We start from the raw sequence: 21,498 nt of genomic DNA on the forward strand, positions 1-21,498 counted from the left end.
CAGCTTCAGTTAGACCATTTTGTGTAAAACTGGAAAAGATAAAGACAACTTAGCTAGCTGTTACTGTTTTCTATCTTACTTGTTCGCTCCGGGGTGTTTTTGCCAGGAGGGAAAGTGTTTTCTTCCCCTCATATCTGCCTCATAATTATTAACATTTTAACACAATTTAGCAGAGTAAAACCATAAGTGAGGCGAAGTTAATATTAGAGGCAGGTTTCCTCATATCAGCAGAGAACAGAGCCCAGCTTTGAATCCAGTCCAGTGACAGCGAATGTTCAACCTCCTGTTTAGGTTTTGTCTCTGCCTTTTGCGTTCCATTGATACAACAAACACGTAGCAATAATCAGTTTCTGACAGTGACACACTTACTCACCAGCGAACACAGCTAACAATGGAGTTTGGGAAACTAATGTGAACAAACCAAGAGGTCGCAGTTCAGAGAATACAGAGCGGCACGCGCTACTGGAGCCACAAGGCATTAGCAGTGGAGCGCTGATTCAATATCCCAACTAATCAAAGACAGATAATGATCCATTGGGATGAAATAAAACTACAAATCTACCCACCCATCTAACTATAAATGTGCTTATTCTAGCGAGGAGGGTAAAAGAACAAGAAAAAGTGAAAGACATCACTGAAGGCGAGGAGGGTTAGGGAAAGTGCTATTCTCTAGTAATAATCATTTATACTTGCAAACATCATACAACCCTTGTTTTGTTTGTAATTTGTAATTACACAAAGTCAGAGTTAATAAAGGATAGCTGGAGTGAGGAGCAGTCTACCTCCTAAAGTCTGTCCTTAAGGGAAAGCCATGTGATTTCCAGCAAAATCATGAAATTGTCGTCAAAGCCTTCCTATGGCGTATAGCACAGGACAGAACAGGATAAAGGTCAGGCTGCAAACCTTTTTCTCGTCTCACTGGTGAACATACAGAAAAAGTCAAAAGTTTGGATGTGCTTTGTGTTTTTATTGAAATACGTTTTCAATAAAATGTCCGCATCTTCTGGTTTGCTGTTGTGACCAAGTTAGCTGAGCCTTGAACACTTTTAGAGACAGGTAATCCATCACAGTGAACAGCATGTCTTCTTTTATTTTTGTCAGTTGCTTTAGTGTTGTGTGGTTATGCTGCTGAGAACATGACTGATTTGAAAAGGATGCCTTGTTGTGTGCTCGCGAGGAGATAGGAAAACACTGAACGCATTTGAAAGATGTCACCATCTCCACCCACCAAGTGATACTAAATCAATCTAATCGGGTTATTAAACTGCTGAATTAGATTTGAGAATTGTATGTTCCTCATTATGACTTCAACTGACTATTGAAGCTTGGTAGTGCAGCACACCACATCATCACATCAACAGTGTTGCATCTGACCTATGACCATGACCATTTGGCCAATACAAACTCATAATATCACAGCTTCATCAACCTATATGTGCATTGGGGCTCACATGTAATTGATATTATTTATAGAAAAGCAGAGAAGTAGCGACATTGATGATAAAAAGGGATGATAACCGTCCACGCACACATGCACATCTCCAGAATGAGACAGGTTTTTCATCACACAATTGATTTGATGCAGTAAAGGGACTAATATGAAATCCAACTTTCCCACAAGCGTTATCCTAGACATTGATTTTAATCATGCTCTGATCAAATTCAGCACATTGAATAAGAGGAAAATAGCAATAAATAAATATATACTACACAATTTTAAAAGACCCCTCCCAACTTCATGTGTGCTTTACTTTTGAGATGCACTGCTCTCACATTCTTCACTGTCCCATCTCTAATGAAAGATTTATATGAGAAAGTGCACAATACACTTTTAAACCATATCCAGTATGTTTTGAGGGTTTGAGTTTTTTATGATCTCCATTACAAGGCCAATATTTTAGTCATTATCATATGCAAACTGACCGACACTCTTTACTTTTTCAAAATATTCTCATTTTGTCTGCTATTCTGTTTTAACATTGGAATTCCTCTGTATAGACTGTTATGCATTATGCTGAAAATTTGCATCATATTATTGTGTTTGGATGTTTTCTATGGTTAGGAGATACTGTAAATCCAAGATTTTGTGTATCAAAATGTGTTTTTTGCTTATTTTCAAAGCTCAGCAAGAGAGAGCAACTATGCATTCATTCTACCCAAGGGAAACACAAAACCAATGTGCTTCATTTATCATGAATAGTGGGAGCTCAGAATAGAAGCATTTTGCATTAGAAGGAGTCAGCTGAGGTGGTTCAGGCATGTCCAGACCACGGGGCAGACCCAGACTACACTGCAGGGATTGTATCTCTCATCTGGCCTGGGAATGTTTTAGGATCCCCAAAGGAAGAGCAAGAGAGCGTGGCCAAGGAAAGAAACATCTGGGCTACATTGCTTCGCATGCTGCCTCTGCACTATCCCAACAATCCCAGGACATAGATGTTCGAATAGAAAAAGACATAACCAGCTCAAATCGTCATATCAAACAACACAGCAAGATTCAACTACTGGAATGCATCAACAAACATCTGTGTATAAGCAGTTACAGCCGTGAATACGGTGAAGAAGGATTTGTTTACCCGACCAAAGTATCATTTCTCACTAACACAGTCTGCGTAGTGACGGAGGTTTTACTCCTGCCCTGTAGGTGTAATAGAAATTTAGTTAACTGACCTCCTGTTTTAGGTGATTAGATTCAGGAGATCTTAAAAACTACACAAGTAGAGCATAAGAGCATAAATCACAGATCTATATTGACATTTTGACATGTCAGATTAACTGTGAATCAGATAATCTTTAAAACTGGCAGAAAGGAAGAGTGTTTAATAGCGTCCAAGTCGGATCACATAGAATTATGTGAAATGAAATGTTACGTTGTGTTTTATTCATTGGCACAATCTCCACATTGCATGACTAAATAACTATGCCTTTGCCTTCAAAACAAGCCAACATTGTTTTCATCTTTCTGTCAAGCTTTGATAATACTCAACGTAAAATACTTAACATTTCAAATGGAAAGGATTTCCTGCTTCATTGCTTTGCTTTTCGCCTCTGTTGTTCTGTAATTGCCTTTGAAAGTGTACATGCTGCAGAACTAATGTGCTTTGCTTGCTTGATTCTATTGAAATGTCAAAATGTTTTCTTGAGAAAGAGTAAAAGCTTTGCTGGTCAATGATCCTGAAAGACAATTCAAATGAAATGCTCAGTAACATTATAGCTTCAGGCTTCTGTGAGGAAGCGATCCCATCTCATATGAAAAAAAGAATGCATGGGAAAAAGGATTGTTACATACCTTTCTAATATATTTATTTTGTGAATCGTAATTGAAATCGTAAAGATAAACAAAACATTATTATTTCAAGATGCAAAAATAATAAAAGCTAAACCAAGACCTAAAAGTCTGTATTATAGCTCTGAAGAATTCTTTCACTCATCTTTGCAAATGTATTTCTTTATTTATTTGAACATCCATCCTCAGAAACATTTCAGGTGTTGTTTACTTTCTAGATTCTAGCAAAATCCAGTTAAACATCCAGTCAACAATCAAGTGTCCTTCCCTTGATTATGTGACTGAGCTTTAACTCACAGACACATACAAAGGATGCATCCACCTTTCTCTGCCAATATTTCACCGAAGGCCTTTGTGTAGAGTTGCTTGACATTAACCCAATTAAACAGGGAGGTAATTACAATACTTGAATATTACAACATAAATGCCAAGGTGGGAGCTTTCACAGTACAATCAACCTCATCTAACTCCTGCATGCTGACGGAACAAGTAAGCAAAATAAAGGCTAATATTCAGTACAGGAGAGGGAACCATTTATAATTATGACATTGATCATTTAGTCATAAAGCTGTTGCACGTAGTTATGACCTGCTTCTGGCCCCAATTATATTGTTTTGTAATGTTAACAACAAGAGATCCCATTAAAGTAGCTGCAATACCTCATGTGAATACCATCTTGTTTTATGCATGCACATTTAATTGATTAGGTTGCTGCCTCCTAAAAGACAGGAATAAAGATAGAAATAAAGTAAAATAAACAGAGAATGTGCCCATTTATCAACTCTGATGTTTACTTTTTGCATGATCAATCTAAATAAATCTGCACAATGTGAAACACTATAATGAGGATATTCAGACCTTTCCAGATAATAGATTGTTCATGACAATATAGTGCATAACTGGCTCATTAAGACAAGGGCAATTTACTGTGTTATCAGCCACTGCAAGCTTCATCTGGCCTAAAATAGCACATTAACTCATGACAGCAAAGTGACATAGTCTGATGAATGTCCAAGCAGAGAGGGAGCTGTACTATATCTGAAATTCTGCAACATAAGACAGTGCGGAAAAAGGTCAATTCACAAACATGCATTCCGCTGAAAAGGCTGAAAAATTATAGAGGTTCAAATAAGACATTAAATCAATTAGTGAATAGATTGGTCTGTAATACAATAGAGACCCTGCATGATTCAAGTGCCCCAGAGCCACACTCGGTACCTGGATGGTGAACAAATTATGACATATTGTAAATATTTGTTTTGTCAAAGTTGGTGTCAAGTGGCCAAAACTTTAAATTAAACTATAGATTAAATGTCACTTATCAAGTACACAAGCAGCAGCACTGTAATGAGTGATACGCGTAATGAGCATCAAAGCAATGAGTCGCACCCAGCAGAAAGAGTAACATTCCAAAACAAATTATACATACATCTGTGAAAATAACTTTGGTTAATCATGTGAAACATTAACCGCCCCCCAACCCTCAGCCCCTCTGTGTGAAACAACAGAGTAGGTCAGATTTCATCAGATGGGCACTGCTGTGAAAAGTTCACCTTGTGCCTTATTTACACATGGTTTGTTTGGGCTCCCAGTCCCAGAGCTCACCAGGGCTTACGCACAGGCGTATGAAAACAGAGCTGAGGCATCAGTCCAGCGTGTAGTACAGCCTGTGTTCATTATGAAATGCTACGCTTCTCGAGCATGAGGAACTGCTGCTATCAAATGTCAACATCCATCTGCTTATCCCATTACACCTTGCAGTTCGGGGTCACTTCCTGGCATAGGTTCCGATTATTTTCCCATTCATATCAATCCACATTGCAGTTTTCAGGTATCTCGGAGCAGTTATGTGTTGAAGTGTGTATAAATTACTCCACAAATGCCCAATGCCTAATCTGGAAAAATGCCTACTGATAATTTTAATGGGACATATTTTGATTGAGATTGGTGTGAGAAATTGAAGAAACCCCATGATGTTGAGAAATCAGACCCACCCCTTGACCCAGATTCACACAAATATTTAATGAGTTCCTCTCTGGGTCCATGCTCCATATTCCCACCAAGCAATTTTGTCAAAATTGGTACAAACAACCAAACAAATCAACAAACCAACAGACATGGGTGAAAATACAACCTCTTTGGCTGTTGTTCAAAAAACTTATAAATAATTAATACTGGCTTTCAAGTGGTTGGCTGAAGAAGAGAAATTCTATTTTTATTTTAAAAGTTTGAAAACCTTAAAAGTTTGAAAACTTTAACTGCACTTCTCCAGCCACATAGTCAATTTGGATGACCAAATGTGGCCACCCTTTAAGTCAGACCCTGAGGAGCCTCCTGTTTCCAGGATGTTCCGACAACACCCACCGAGACAAAAAAGGATTTGTCGTCACTTAGGGCAGCGAAGAGTCAGCCTTCAAGCAAAAAAAGCCTATAAGTCGGAACAGATGCCAGGGGGTGAAGTTAGCCCCCATCAGCCCTCACGTTGAGCTAAAACGTGTGACAGTAGAGCATTTGATCTTAAAGAAGCTGCAGCAGACTAACAGCAGGAAAGAGAATATGTTCCTTCAAAGATGAATAGAATCCCCACAGGCCGTCATAACAAGAAGGTCCTCCAAGCTCCATTACTGCTGTTTAATATGCAGACAGGAAAACTGCAGTTCACACGAGGGTAATGTGGGACATGTTAATAGCCAGAGACAGCAGACACAAAACTTTTGACAGTCTGTGGGGCCCTCAAGGGGGGTGCCAGAAGAAATCATGGGCCCCATGCTGAAGTGACTGCCCCCTGCTAGCCCACCCGACTGTCAAGCCCTTAATATAAATGCAGGAAATCTGTTATATCTAATGCAAACCTAGGTGGAACCACTCAGATACTGTGTTAGTGTATTTGCCATTGTTATCTTTTGAGAATAAGGTGCATTCATATAAAATGTCATGCAAATTGTATTGGTGCCTCGAATGAAAGTCATTTATCACAGGGGAACAGTCACAGATTCACAGTCGGCTATGTGAGAGGAAGACATCAGACTGAGGTAAACCTACAGAACAGAACACTAAGTAAAAGCTTTGGATTCCTACCAGATGTATGAAATATTAATATGGGGACCAGATGACACTGATTTAATGCATCAAATTCAATTTATTGGCTATGGAGAGCGCTGTGCACCATGTTAGTTACAAGACTTTGAGGGTAACTGAGGGTTTAGTTTGCAAATGTGTTGGCACAGATTAGGAAACACTATTATTATTATTATCGTCATTATAATTATCGTTATTAGTATTACCATTATTATTATTATTATTATTATTATTATTATTATTACTATTATTATTATTATTATTATTATTATTATCAAGCAGATTTTTCAAAAACTGTGGGTACATGTTAGAAATCTGAAAAATCAGGTTAAGAATTCGTAGGCACAGTTTGGGTTGACTGTGGCACATTTGATTGTTGTGTTATCTGATTGATTGGGGCTCTTGTTAGTTTTTTCCGTAATTATTTTCCCTAAATGTTTCCTCAAGCTTACTTCCTTGTGATGTGATTGCTCCTTTTGTGGCATTTCAAGCACTTGACGATGATGAAGCAACTACACAAACATCTGCACAGATGTCATAACTTTTGCATTTGTCAGTTTTGCTTTTCTGGTGTCTATGTCTTCAAGTTCTAGCTAAATTATTCACCCAGTTAAGTTGCCTGCTCATGTTCGCTGACATGACATTTCCGACCGTGCCTTTCCCCACCTCAGCCTGTCACCTGTTTCCCTTCCCCTCATTAGCCTAAACCTACACCTAACCCTAACCGCCCCAGACAAGGAAGGTAGGTAGGTGTGAGAGCCCCATCAGAATTCACAATCTTTCTTACACTGCAATCCCCAGGACTCACTTTCCGTTTTAAATCTAAGGCTGAAAGAATGAAAAACAAATGTCAGTATGTTGTTCATTCTTTTTATATTGTAGAGCGTTATGAATGTTGCAACCTACAGGAGTCACTAGTGAGGCTTTGGACTTCAAACCAGACCGCATCAGATGTGTGAATCAGTGCCCATTGAAATACATAGATCAGATTATATCAAATATTCCAATTCAATATTTAACAACCTAGAATCTTGATGTGTACGATAGAATACTCCCAACAATATTTCATTTAAACTTGAAATAAAAGCTCTAGACATGAAGCACTGAAACATTGTCATTATCATCAGACTCTGGAGCCTTTATGGCTTTTTATATCCTTGATTTACTAGTATTGTCCTCAAGTTGGAGTTTACTTGGTTTATTAATGATGCCTTTTCTCATGAATCTAATAGTATTACTTCTTCTTTGGAGCTCAACAATCTTTCAGAGATTGGTGAGCTCCAAATGCGCTGTAGATTTTTCATCGTAATGGCCAAGGTTTTTCTTTATTCCCGGCTCACAACTTCCTGGTGGCACTACTGATTGTAGTCAGCAAGCAGCCTGGCAGCATATTATCACAAGAGGTTGTGGAGCATAATTAGTACAAGTCAGGAGGCAAGAGCAAGGCTTTAAAAGCTAATGGTATAAATAGGAAAGAAGAAATAACTATCACGACATGTTTGGACTGTAACCCAGCAACCTCACTGTGATGAAGAGTATGAGCAAATGTGTATGTGAAAGTTATATTAAACAGGAAAATGTAAGAGATCTGAATATGGTTATAGAGGCTTCAAAACATGCACAAAGCAATACAAATGTATCAGAATGAAATTAGCCTTGAATTAGAACAGGTGCTGACATGCATAACAACCACAGTAACACATACAAACCAAAATGACTTTCAGGCTTTATGTGTAAAATTGATTAAATAGAAGGTTGGAAAAAATATCATACAAAACAATACATTTTAACATATTTTTGTGTTGCGAAACTGTCTTAATCATGTAACGGTGGGATCATGCACCAACTGTGTTTCTCGGACAAGCTGTGCTTGACAAAACTTAACTTTTAAAAACTCAATGGAAAGAAGCAGTTAGGCTGTGGGATCACATTTTATATACAATATAACATTAAACATTAAATCAAGCTTGAGGCATTTCTAGGGTATTTATGTGTGTTTTGTTTCAAATGACTGTGGTGAAGGTAAACAATTAGTTGCGGATTATTAGCGAGATTCAGTGTTGTTGATAATGATCCTGAAACCGAAGCCAAACAGAAGAAATTAATTGCAGGCAGAATTTTCCACATATAATTAAGGACATTGATCACACTTGTGGTACTGAAACTGTTCTGTGATTGATTTCTTCGAGGGAGAAGTAAAGAATGTTGCACCAAGACACAGTGGTAATTAATGGCAAACACGCGCCCACACAAAGGTCGTATTTCTCTGTGTACTAAATAACACATGAGGATTGTGTAAGGTTTTTTGTATGCATTTTCTACTCTGAATCTAACTAAAGACAGTATTCTTCACTTTATCCTCCCTCTCGGGGACAGCGGGATAAAAGCCACGCACTTTCAGGAAAAAACCACTGTAGCAAGTATTTGCCCTAGTTCAACAAGCCTCTGTCATGGCTGAAGTCTAATAGGATTACTGTAAGCATGGTTTTGTGTCCTCTGTTCTCAGTGAAATATGGTAGGCAGATGTCTGAGGAGCATTAACGCGTTCATCATCAACATAAAAACAGCTTTTGATTGGCTTTCACAAAACAATTTATTGATTTTACACAGATGTGCTTTTCTGTTTTATCACCATTGGGTTGTCAAATGGATTTACTGCGAGATTTATTGAAGACTCCAGTTCCACTGAATACATTAAATGCATTACGCACAATAATCATTGTTAGACTAATTATGCAGAGTTTGTCCTCTTGCATGTCCTCTACTCTAACAAGGAAATATGGGGGGAAATAGCCTGAAATGCCTTCCTCTGTTATTATTTAAAGTAGAGCAAAGCGGCTTCATGGAGGAGAAAGCGAGGGGTAAGAAATAATGGCACCTGTCACATGCCCTGAGTCAAGGTGCACACCACAATCACAAAGCCTATGGAAGAAATACAGTTTTAATAAACTCCCCTTCCCATATAATCAGATCTGGTTTATTAAATACCGCCGGAGATCCATTGAAGTTATTTACGAGTGGGAGACGACATTAAAACAGAATTGAGTTTGTGTGCTGAGGGCCTGGTGAGTGAGCTGTGCCTCTGCACTGCCTGCATGTACACATACATACCTTGATGATCAAGCTAAGAGGCTGAAATGACAGTGGGCTGTCTGAGAGCCTGTCCATTAGCTGACATTTAGTTCAGCCCAACAACAGCCCTCATTAGAGGGATGGATCCTAAATTGAATGCTGTTTTGAAAATTGGGCTCGGTTTTGTTGCCCTATCTCGTGAATCTTATCGCGGCAGAGAGGCAGATAGAAAGGACGACATGAGCAGGGAATAGAACTTTCTGCTAATCTATTTAATTTGTGGCTAATGCATATAATGACCAGCACACTCATGCTTTCATTGGTGCAGAACACTGGTGATGGCCCAATTCTGTGGCCAAAATAAAAAGGCAATTTTAGAACAAGGAATTATTACACCCATTCTGCTGACTCACCTCTGCAGTGGATTATAAATCATCCCACGACGATTATGTGAGACATTTCTGTGTTCTCTACTTAAATGATTTGTAATGTGTTCATATACAGTAAATGTCAAATTAAAGTCTTTACTCTCTAAACACATGTAGTAATGTTATACACTTTGTATCTGGATGTATTTTCTGAGATGAGATGAGATGTAACTGAGCTGGCAACATCCACAGACCTGCATACTGGCTGAAGGTCAAGTGAACTGAACTATCCCTGCACTCTGTATGAGTCTGACCAGGTATGTAGGTTGGTCAATCAAAATGTGTGACATGTTGAAATAAATATGTTAACAAAATAAAGGACAAGGACATCAAAATAAAACTTTCAGGGCAGTTCATGTTCATGTCTTGTCGCCCTGGATGCATTTCTGTAGCTGTCAACCTCAAGTTGGCAACCTACAGACAGATTGCGCTGTATTGCACAATGAAATAACATAACATATTCTATGTCTCAGGGGCAAACAGAAAATGAAGGCCAGAGGAGAGATGGTATAGTACACAGATGTCAAACTCAAGGCCTGTGGGCCAAATCTGGCCCGCCACATCATTTTATGTGGCCCGCGAGAGCAAAGAGCTTTTAACCGTAAATTGTCCATAAACTACATTTCCCACAATGCATGTCAATTTCGTGACCCGCGAAGTGATGGCATCCCGGCATTAAAATGCAGCGTTTCGACATCAGCGTCGAATCAGCTCTTAACAAAGGTGATTTCCCGAGGATAGTTTCTCTGATATTTTAGTACATGATTCTTTCATGTAATCTCCGTCTGTGAACGGCTTTCCGTGCCTTATGATCTTCTCAAATTGTTGTTCTTGGTCAATTTGCTCTCGCCAGCTTTCCACAGCAGAATCCAAATCGCTATTTTACGTTCATTCCTGCTTTGCTTTGTGTCAGTAAATGCTGCGTGTTTGTTCTGGAAATGTCTTTGAATATTTTGCCTTTTACTTCTGTTATTTATTAAAAATTCTCTTTAATTTCTCTCCATATAGCAAGCACATTATTATTAATTATTATTATTTCTCTCTTGTATTGTTGTCAGTGAAAGCAAATTGTAACTGTCTAGGCAGAATTAAACCATGTTCCTCCAAGACTTTTTTGGAGTCTTGGAGGATAGTGAGTCAGTGAGTCAGTCATTTCTAGATCTTGACAAGTTGTTTCATATACACCTTATTGTTATTATTGTTTATTGTTGAAAATGGACTTGTTTTACTTTAGACAGTGGTTCCCAAAGTGGGGGGTGAAGCGCTATTGTGGTGTGCGATGGGAAGAGGAGCGATACAAATAAGTATTGCCTCAGGCAAATAAATGAGGCCATACTTCTTCATATCGCATCCGGAGAATGAGCGTCCAGATAACAGAACATATTCTTATCTACAGAAAAGGGGCCCTTCAGAAAAAGTTTGGGAACCACCAACTTCAGAAATTTCAGGTTGTTCATCATATGTTTTGTAAAAAGATAGTTAAATAAAAGTAAACATTTGCAATATGAACATGTACTTCTTTGCACTAAAACAAAGGGAAAACTTGTAGTTGTTATTATGCTATGATTTTACTAATCCGGCTCACTCGAATCTAAGTTGGGCTGAATGTGGCCCCAAACTAAAATCAGCTTGACACCCCTGGTATAGAATATGAGGGGCACCGGATTTTACAACTATCACAAATTATAACTAAGAGATTTGTACTGAGTTAGACTTTTCCATTCAGATGTTATATGAATGAAGGAACAAACAAGTCTCATTTGGCAGTTTAGAGTGTCATAGCATGCTACAGTTAAATTTCTGCACACATATTGAAATGAGCCAGAACAAATCTATTAAATCAAAGATTCAGGCAGATATATTGATGTCAAAGCATTAAAAATGGCAATGAAGGGTTATAAAATGGATTCCTGCCCGGTTAAAGGAGTGTTGAGGCATAAAACATAAATAGTTGGCAGGGTTTAAGGATGGAAGTATCAGGGATATATGTTTAAGCCTTTAGAAATACACCCCATTATTTGAATAATACCAGGCTTTACACACAGCTCTTCAATGTTTAGATAACACTTGAGGTGACACAGTGTAGTTATTGTTCACTACTTTGCAATCACAAATCTAAAAAGCTCCATATGAAAAAGAAAAGTATCAGTAATGTCAGTCTTGTCGATCCCATCTCTTTCTTTCTTTGTATTGACATTCCTTCTCCTTCCTTTTGCTCAACATTATCAGACTGTCATTAACGAAAAGGCTTTGGCCACTTCACACAGCAGTCTGAGGACCGTTTGCCTCGCGGTGGATTTTAGTCACTTTAATGAACATTTATCACTTCAGAAATGAGCTTGGCCTCCTGTCATTACGTTGAACCCCTGAAAGGTAATCAATCTGCAGGCATTGCTCATTGAAAGTTGGCGCTGAGCGATTGATGCAGGAATGAATCGAGACATTAGAAACGGTGGAACTGAGGGTGCGCAAATAAACACGCAAGCCAGCGGTATTCAGTGGGAGGCCACAAAGGAAGAAATAGACAGACTTGTCTTTAATAGCATGAAACCATTGTAATTCCAGCCTCTCTTCTGTTTGAAAGAACAAAGAGAATATATTGTATGTGCACAGTGTTTGGCTGTCTTATAGAACAGCACAGACGGCACAATAGACTGAAGAGATAAACCCATTGTGTCATTTGGAACTGAAACCTAACAGATATGCATGCAGTCTGTGCCTCTCCAAAACTGTTCCTCTGAGACAGGAAGCATGTCTTTGAACAGCCGCTACAGCAGCGTGTACGCCAATCCTGCTGCATTCACTACATGACCAAACTGATAAGCATTATTATAGGTTAGCAGACTGAAACTGAATGTCAGACAACAAATTCAGAATGTCAGGATGCTGAAGGTATATATATTTGCTTTAAAAAGAGCATAAAGTCTAGCCGACTGTATTTCCCTTTAGTAAAAACATCACCTTTCAGCAAACATGTCCATCATGGTTCAAGAGCAGTCAACCTCAAAATTGCCCAACTTGGGGATCTGCTGTTTCCACAAGGACATTTTCCTCAACTCACAACATTAGTACCTGCAAACAGGCGAAATCACATCCAAACAATAATCCGCCTGGACATGGAATTAAATAAATAAATGAAAATCATACCTTCTCACTGGATTGATGGTTTTTCAGTGTGTTTATTTTACCCCTAATCAAGTTCCTGGCAGGAGGTTGTTTCCTCATTCTCACTCCTGGGTATCCAGTAGAATGAAATATAACCAAGGTTACTGGGCAGGAACAGCAAGTGGGAGATAGCTATCAGCTAACTCTGGTGCAAAGCATCTCCTCTCTGCTGAGAGTAATGACAAAATTACCGAACTAAACTAAACTAAATTCAACAGCTCTGAACAATAAATAAATGACAGTATCAATTTATTTACAGAAAACAAAGACTTGATATCATTTAGAATTATGACAAAAAATAGTCTGATCCACACTCCAATCTGCAGCTACCCATGTACTCTATTCATCCCCTTAGACAGGCCCAGAATGATCACTGTAGACAAACACTGCTATTTTTTGATTAAAATGAATAATGTCCACCATTTTTGAAGAATCTTATTTTTAAAAGTAGGATCTTGATTGTGAACACATTTAAATTCTGAATTCTTCCCTGGGCCTTGCAGTAATATTAAAAACACATCTTCATACAGGGAACTAAGACCTCAAACATGAAACATTAATTAAACCAGCGGGTTGGTGCCACGATGTCCCATCACACACAAATAAAGTCCTGCATCAAGCATAATTTGCAGTGCTTTTCAAAGCATCGTCGAGCAAGGCGTTAACCACGTCCCTGTTTAGATGTCGGTGTCAGCTAAATGGTGTTTGTGGCGACCATGAACTGTCGCACACGTGCAGAACATGATAAAACCTTCCACTGCTGTGAAATGTCTCTTTTAAAGCACCTGGGAGTGCACAAGAGATAAGTTTTCTGTCTTTGTATTCCGATGAGTGAGTGTGATGCCCATGAAAGGATGACCTTTGATGGTGCCAAGAGGAACAGTGAATGGTGAGTCATTATAACCTTGAACGACAATTAATGCAGTGCGTTTGCATAGGCTGAGTCTGGCCGAAGTCTGAGGAAAATGCTGGATGAAATGATGAAAGGACTGAATTACAGAGAGGCTTTTTTAAAGATAGTGCTTACAGAGATAGGAGTTTCACCATTGTGACTTTAATTCAACGTCCTTATGGGTTTTTATACATCATCTATAAGCTTTGATGTATTCAATAATCAGTGCGACTCCAAAGCTCAGTGGGCCTCTGATAGAAACAGGTTAAATGGTTCTCTCTCCGGTCTTCCTCCTCTGATAGTATGTATTGGAGCCTGACTGATTAATTGAAATGTCTATTGGAGGAAAAAGCTGCCGTGGCCAAAGATCATAGGCTGATTTAGGGACAGCTATAAACGCCAGCCTGTGCCATAAAAATAGACTATTTTTGCTCACCGATCGTTTCCCACCACTCAATAAGAGTCATTTTCTGTCCCCATGTTCTTGCTTTTTGTTCTTCCACCTTTTATGGCTAAAAGATAAGAATACCTGAGCAGGACACTGTGAGGTTGTGGTGTCAAAACAGTGACATAAGTGAACTCTGTAACATGCTGCAAATCTACAATATACAAAAGGAAGGTGGAGATTTGTCCCATTCACAGCGGGAAGTGCAGATGTGGCAGTTATTGCACCCATTCTGAGAAAATAGATGTACAAGAGAAAGAGGTCAAAGGATTGGATACAATGACATCTAAGCTCCGGCTTGTATCAATCAGTTTGTATTGTGTTAGTGCACAATCCTCAGAAATGGGTCTTTCGTTCCGTGGCGCAGGAGCATATTGGCCTCGAATGTTCCAGGAATTATTCATTTAATCGGCTGTATATCATCTCAGCAGTTCTGACCCAAGGCATGAATCAGATTGCTGATTCAAAAGCCCTCACTAGCCCCCTGCATGCTCAAGCAGTGGCCCCATCAGGTACATCATCTAGTATTCATGACAGGAAACCTGCAGATAAAAATAGCCAGACTCATATCATGCATGAGCTGCACACACAGGTGTGAAAGCAATTCGCATGAGACACATAATGACAAATAGTGATGAATGTAAAATGAAAATGGAGTGCAGTTTGAGTCTCAGTTTCTCCAGCGCGACAAAGGAAATATGTGGTTTTCACACAGCCACAGTGTCATTACACAGACAGTCAGGCTGAATACTGACAAGAAAACTTGGATCAGCACAAAACCATAATTTTTCACAGCAAATAAAGAAATTCAGAAAGAAAAGTCTCAAGATCTATTTTTCTGCTTGATTTATGTTCAGATCAGCAGGCAGGTTGTTGCGTTAGTAAAGCTCAGCATGTTTGTACGTTTCTCTATTGACAAACTTCAAACATTTTGTAAGAATAAAAAAACAGTTTTGCATGCACTGTTGCTATCCACGTTCCAGTTAATTACCCTTTCCCAATATGAAAAAACTATTATTGTAACAAAAGGCAAATATGACTCTCAATGTGAACCAATGTGGCAGGTTGGACTGCCACATTGCCACTCTGCATTACATAAACCCTTCGTATTAGTGTTAATAGATTTTCATATATGGTTGTTCATATCCCAAGAAGCTTTGCTTATTGAAGGAAACGGACCAATCCGAAGATTTGTGAAGTCCCAAGGGTATATCTTGAAATGAATCTGCTAATTGTACAAAGCTAACCTTTATTGAGTCCTTCACACTCTATAAACAACAAATGAACAGCATTTTTAAGTCAAAGGTTTGGCAGAAATTTAGGGATTTTCACAAGTAACAGATTGCATCAAATCAAAGACAAAATATTAAGCTTCAATAACACGTTTCTCATGCAAAATCAAAGCATTTATAGCTTTTAAGGTCATGTTGTGTAATGTTTTATAAAAACTAGTTTTTAATGATTTTCTTTCCAAGTAAATTATGAGTGCCCCATTGGTAGATTGTTTTTACTTGAACTGTTCACCAGATTCTATTTGGCTTATTTATGCAGTGCCTTAATGTTAATGAGACTGGTCAAATATTCACCATCTGGGTAGTTTATCTTCTAGCTGTTTAGTTAAATTAGTGAATAAAAATAGAGTCAGTCTAAATGAGGGTCTACAACTTGATTAAATTCATAATTCAGCTAATGCCTATAAGACAATTAAGCCTGTGTATTGTTGGGGCTAAAACACTGAAGCCTCTGTGGGCTCAATTAATACATTTTTCTCCCTGATACAAATTTGAGAAATGAAGCTCATCCAGTCCGTTGGCTCCTCACCTCCACACTCTGCGTCTGACCAAAGCCCATTAAAGGCAGAGTAATAGCGTGATGAGGGAGGATTACATTTGACCCACTGTGATCACAGCTCAGCTACAGTGTATATTGCCTAATTAGAAGACACTGAGAGGGCATCAGGATCTGTTCTTCCTCATTATCTCAGTAATAGTATTTCTCTCTTCATTTTGCCACAGACAGTGCAAAGTTTCTGCTCTTTCTTTTTATTCAAGAAATTCTCAGCTGAGACACAGACGACATGCTGGCAATCACTCTGAGTTTAAGGAATAAGTTGTGTCGACGTGTTACTCATCCAAACTGCTTATTATGCTGATTATTTCATTATATAACATACAGGAAGTTAAAGAATGATGCTTCCTGTGGAGCATTACTAATTTTTTCATCAGAGGTCTCATTAGGCTCATGGTGAGAGGGTCTGCAATTAATCACAGTGTAAACAAACACGTCACAGAGGAAACAGAAACGCCCTCCAATTTGATGAAACCGTATTTTCTTTATATTCTCATTTTACCCCGCACAGCAGTGCCCGACTGACACTTATTTTTTGAGCGCAACAGAGGGACTAATTTGATTACAATATGTGGGGCAAAAGAAGCTTTTTATATACACAGGGGACATAAATCATTTTTGATAGGACACCTCAGACTTGGTTCTACTGTAGAGACTTGTGACAACTTTGATATTTTGCACTTTAACAATAAAGTTTGTACGTAAAGATAACAATTTTGAACAGAAAAGTACACAATGTATCTCTCTAACATACTAGTTAGTTACACATATGAATAGAACTATATCAAATATAAAACTTTAAGATAAATATGGTTTATATAAGAAAGGAGAAATGTGAACATTTATGTAACTTACGTGTTTTGACTCCACCCACTTATCAACAGTTTTACTCAATCACTACCAATATGTCAGCGCCATCAGAATGAAAGGTCCTTGCATCATTATTTACAGACGAAATAGTCAAATGCTGTGTTGTCAATAGACAGTGCACTGTCGCCGATGTAAACTATGGCTAAAGGTTTGATGATAATGCTTGAAAATACACAAGGCCTCACTTCTTCTGTGTGGCATATATTAATTTCAACAGTACAAGGTTTACATATGATTGAATGCAGGAGACTGTATGTAATTACAAGAGATTCACATTTACAAATACAGTAATGCAAAAGACAAGATTGGGTAAGATTTTGATCTCAATTATGTCGTTGTGTTTATATCACTGTATATATGTATACATATGTGTGTGTGTGTGTGTTACAGTATATGCAAAAGTATGTATCTGTAGAAAGCGTATCTACTGTATACTGTAAAATGCAAGTGGAATACAGTCATATGAAGCATTACAGTAAGTAAACATTGGTACAGCACAGTGCATGTTGTTGGATCACAGAACTGTTCTAAGAGATGTTCGAATGGATGGAGGACAAGGTTGTCCTCCTAAAACAGGGGCTATACCCCCGACCAGAGTCAGCCATTGAAAGGTCATGATGGAGAACCTGGTCCACAGTTTTCCTTTATTTCATAGGGAACATGCCTAGGTCCTTCACCTCTTCTACCTCTTCCTCTTTTTAGCCTTCCTACCCTTCCACAAAGCACTCTCACTCCTCTTCTTCCCGGCTCTTGATCCTGTTCCTTGTAGTATGGAGAACAAGGACAGCCAAAAGAAAAGATCATCTAACGCCATAAATAGATGTGAAGCCTGAACAAGTGACTCCATATTGAAGTCCTGCCGGGGATATTTGTTGGTCATATATCTCACAAATAGGTGTAGGAAAAGGGCACATTTTATATTCTTATGGTATAACTGTACACTTAACTTTTTACGTGCAGATTCAGCAGAGCACAAAAGTGAGTTGTCTGTATATTATGATCGCAGCTTTCGGAGAAGTCTCATTTTCAGAGCTTTTATGAGACGAATTGTCCCTGGAGGAAAGAATAAGAGGCGCGTCTGTCTCAAGATGGCAGAGAAAACTGGATCTCACTGCTGCATGTTTCATTTGGGCTTAATTTATTTTGACTCATAAATCAAACAAAATGATTCATCTTAATGGGGAGCAAGTCCGTAAGTGTTTATGGCCGACTGATTTTTTTTAACAATTTTAAAAAGTTTCAAAGAAGACAATTAAATCAGCATTTAAGTTAAAATGCAGTATTTCCATTTTGTCAGAAGAGAAAGATTCACTTCATTACACCAGAACAATCCCCAATGACACGCCTGCTGCTCTTTTCATGTCTGAGAAACAAAACAGCTCGGTGACAATGACATGAGAAGCAAAGTAACATTCCCTCTTTCACTTTCTTCCTTCCGGTAATAGAGGAGGAATTAAGCAAAAAGAATCAGTCACGTATAAAGATTTCAAAGTTACAACATTGATAAAGCTTTGGCAGGTCTACCTTAGGCGGTAAATAACTTACTTTTCCCATACGTTTATGTAATCAAGATATACAGTTCTGTAAACACAATATTAGGTTAGGCCAGAGCTTCCCAAAGTGGGGGATGCGCCTCCTGGGGGGCGTAGAGGTATTGCAGGGGGGGTGGCGAGACAAGAGAGAACATCTGTTGAAAGCAGAAATTCTGCTACTAAGCTACACAGTATTACACCGTTAGACTTTTAATAATTTCACTGTAAAGATGATTTCACTGATGTCACTTTATTTTTTTTGTTTTGTTAAATAATAAGTTGCAGTTTTATGAATTGCAATGTTTAAAATTAATATCATTGGAGTTTGGAAGCCAAGGTGTGTGTGTGTGTGTGTGTGTGTGTGTGTGTGTGTGTGTGTGTGTGCGTGCGAGCAGGTGCCTGTGCCTGGGGGAGGCGCAAAGATTTTCTTATCTACAAAAGTGGGACCCTGCAGACAAAGTTTGGGAACCACTGGATTAGGCTGAAATGACCTTAATTAATTGTGAACAAGCCTTGATTCATGGTTTTCAACAGAAATGAAGTCTATTGATGAACACAACTGACCTGCTTATTAACAGCATCTGCCCAAGGCTTTTTATCAATTACAAAGTCAACTGAACTATATTCCACAAAGTCTTTACAACACTGACTCACGTTTTTTTTTCTTTTAATTTAATTTCTTTTCCCATTTTCAAACTGTTTCAACAATTAAGCTTCCAGGTCTGGGATCAACAAATTTTAAAGATCATATGAAAGCATAAATGGGTAGGCCACACACACCTAGACACACAGACACAAACAGCACATGCACTCATATGCATATGCACCAAATACATACATAGAAGCCAGTTAAAAAAGAGTGTGAGGCGGCTATATGGTTTATTTGTCCTTTTTCACTTGCACTGGGCTCCCTGTGGCCCCCAGGTTGGTTTGAATGAAAGTTTGAACTTCTGTGCACAAGAGAAGATGAAAAGGTTAAAGAAGACACAGGGACTGATGCGATAGAGACGACAGAGGGCCACGCTCACGCAGCGGGAGTCCCGGCGATGAATAAAGAGGAGCTTCTTCATGTATAAGTCATGCAGGATGACGCGTAAACAGCCGGAGGCTGTAGCTGCAGCACTGAAGAGCATGAGATGGAGGCTGAGGAGGAGGAGAGCGAGGGAAGAATGAAAGAGAAAAGGGGTTACAAAAAAAGATGTAACCTTGTGCTTCAAGGTGTGTCCTTCACTATTCATCCCAAGAGGTCAAGATGTGACTCTGAAAGCCAAACAGGATCTGTGTTGTCACTCTGACAAAGAAAGAGGCTTCGAGATTTTCTGTTGGATGATATATGAGTAGAAACCCCTGAGCAGCTCAAAGGTGTTACAGAATTCATTTAAGACCTGTTAGCTGTCTGTGTATTGCCAAGGTACTGCAGAACAAACTGATGTTTTTGTCTGCTGTTTTTTCTCTTGTTAGTGTGAAAGCTCCACCTAGAACCTGAAAAGACCTTTAGTCGTCCTAGTTGCAATTAGATTTACTGAATTGGTTCCACAATGTTCAGGTGTAAGTCCTCCCTGCCTATTTTATCCTGCGTGATTTGGGTCGAAACACTACAAGCCTCAGTCAGGTTTGGGGTTCTGAAGGCCACTGATTGTTTCACATCTGACATTCACAAGAGTCGAACTTCTGGAAAACACAAGGATACAGAAAATCGCTTCAGTTAAAGTTGAATTATTTTGAAAAGCAAACAACCAGTTAAAGGGACAATTTGACAGTCTGGATAATTGTAAAGCTCTTTCCCGTGGGTTCGTGTGTGTGACTAGAGTACAGTTTCATGGTGAAATACTAGGGGGCCAGAATTTAACCATAAAAATATATTACAGTATAAAATAGTTATTGTTAATTTTGTACCAGTTAATAACAAAAAATCACAATAAATATAATAGGATTCTACAATAACAACAACATGGTACATGTACAATTAGCATTGCAATACTTCCATTACATTATAATATTCTGTAAAAATTTCATTTAATTTATGCTTAAAATACATTGAAGCAGCAACCTTCCAATCCCTAGAGACGGCTGCTTTACCATCCTGAGCTAGCAGCCCACAGTCAAACCTGAACAATATGCAAAGAAATTCAAATTGCAAGCTTTACAGTTGTTATGAAGCTCTGATCTCTGGCCCACACATGTGCAACTATTATACAAACTCAATATATTGCTTTATATTTATTGGTCAGCATGTTTGAGATGAAGGATGTCTTGCTGCATGTGAGCAGAATAGCAAATGTTCAACCCCCACCCACATGAACATACCACAGGCATGTTCTAGGGTTGTCTGAACACGCTTTTACACTCTGTGATGACGGTTTGCAATTGGTGCGCAAACCAATTGGAATCCCCCTTTGGGATTTAACAAGCTAATTACATTAAGACAACTTAGCCAAGTTACAGCGAAGCCAAGCTATTAAAATGAGACTGTGTTTGTCTTGAATAATGGATGTGAACACTACAATGGCAATCATGAAAATTACTTTTGCCACGAACACATTCGTTGCGAAGGGCGAAGTCATGACGAAATATTATATCATGTATATTGTTGTTAAATGTGACCACGATCTTTCCCTAAGTGCTTGTAGTTGCCTAAACGGAGCTATGTAACATTAATCATGATTAAAACATTGCTAGTGAACATACAGTATGTCAATAGGACAGTTTGATCAATACATTGATAGAAAGAATTACAGCAGTGTCACATGTTCCTCTAAACAAGTTTTTCCTCAACAAATTAGATGTGTATTTAATGAACAATAGTTGGATTGGGTTTGTACTGTACATAATCTTGGAGGTATACAGTTTTTTTTTTAATAACAAGAAACATCATCTTAGAA

The 21,498-nt window shown here is 38.6% G+C and overlaps 1 protein-coding gene across 1 annotated transcript in view; it reads right to left on the reverse strand.

Annotated features, from left to right (window-relative positions):
- sptbn4a (spectrin, beta, non-erythrocytic 4a) overlaps nucleotides 1-452 on the reverse strand; it is a 51,762-nt gene extending 51,310 nt beyond the window's left edge. The window contains exon 1 of the mRNA XM_076161462.1: nucleotides 374-452. The gene's annotated coding sequence lies outside the window, so the exon portion shown is untranslated. The remainder of the gene's footprint in view (nucleotides 1-373) is intronic.
- Between the last annotated feature and the right edge of the window lie 21,046 nt (nucleotides 453-21,498).

This window comes from Genypterus blacodes, unplaced genomic scaffold, assembly GCF_046128005.1.
Source record: "Genypterus blacodes isolate CSIRO-AG114 ecotype Tasmania unplaced genomic scaffold, CSIRO-AGI_Gbla_v1 ptg000111l_1, whole genome shotgun sequence".
Classification (NCBI taxonomy): Eukaryota; Metazoa; Chordata; class Actinopteri; order Ophidiiformes; family Ophidiidae; genus Genypterus; species Genypterus blacodes.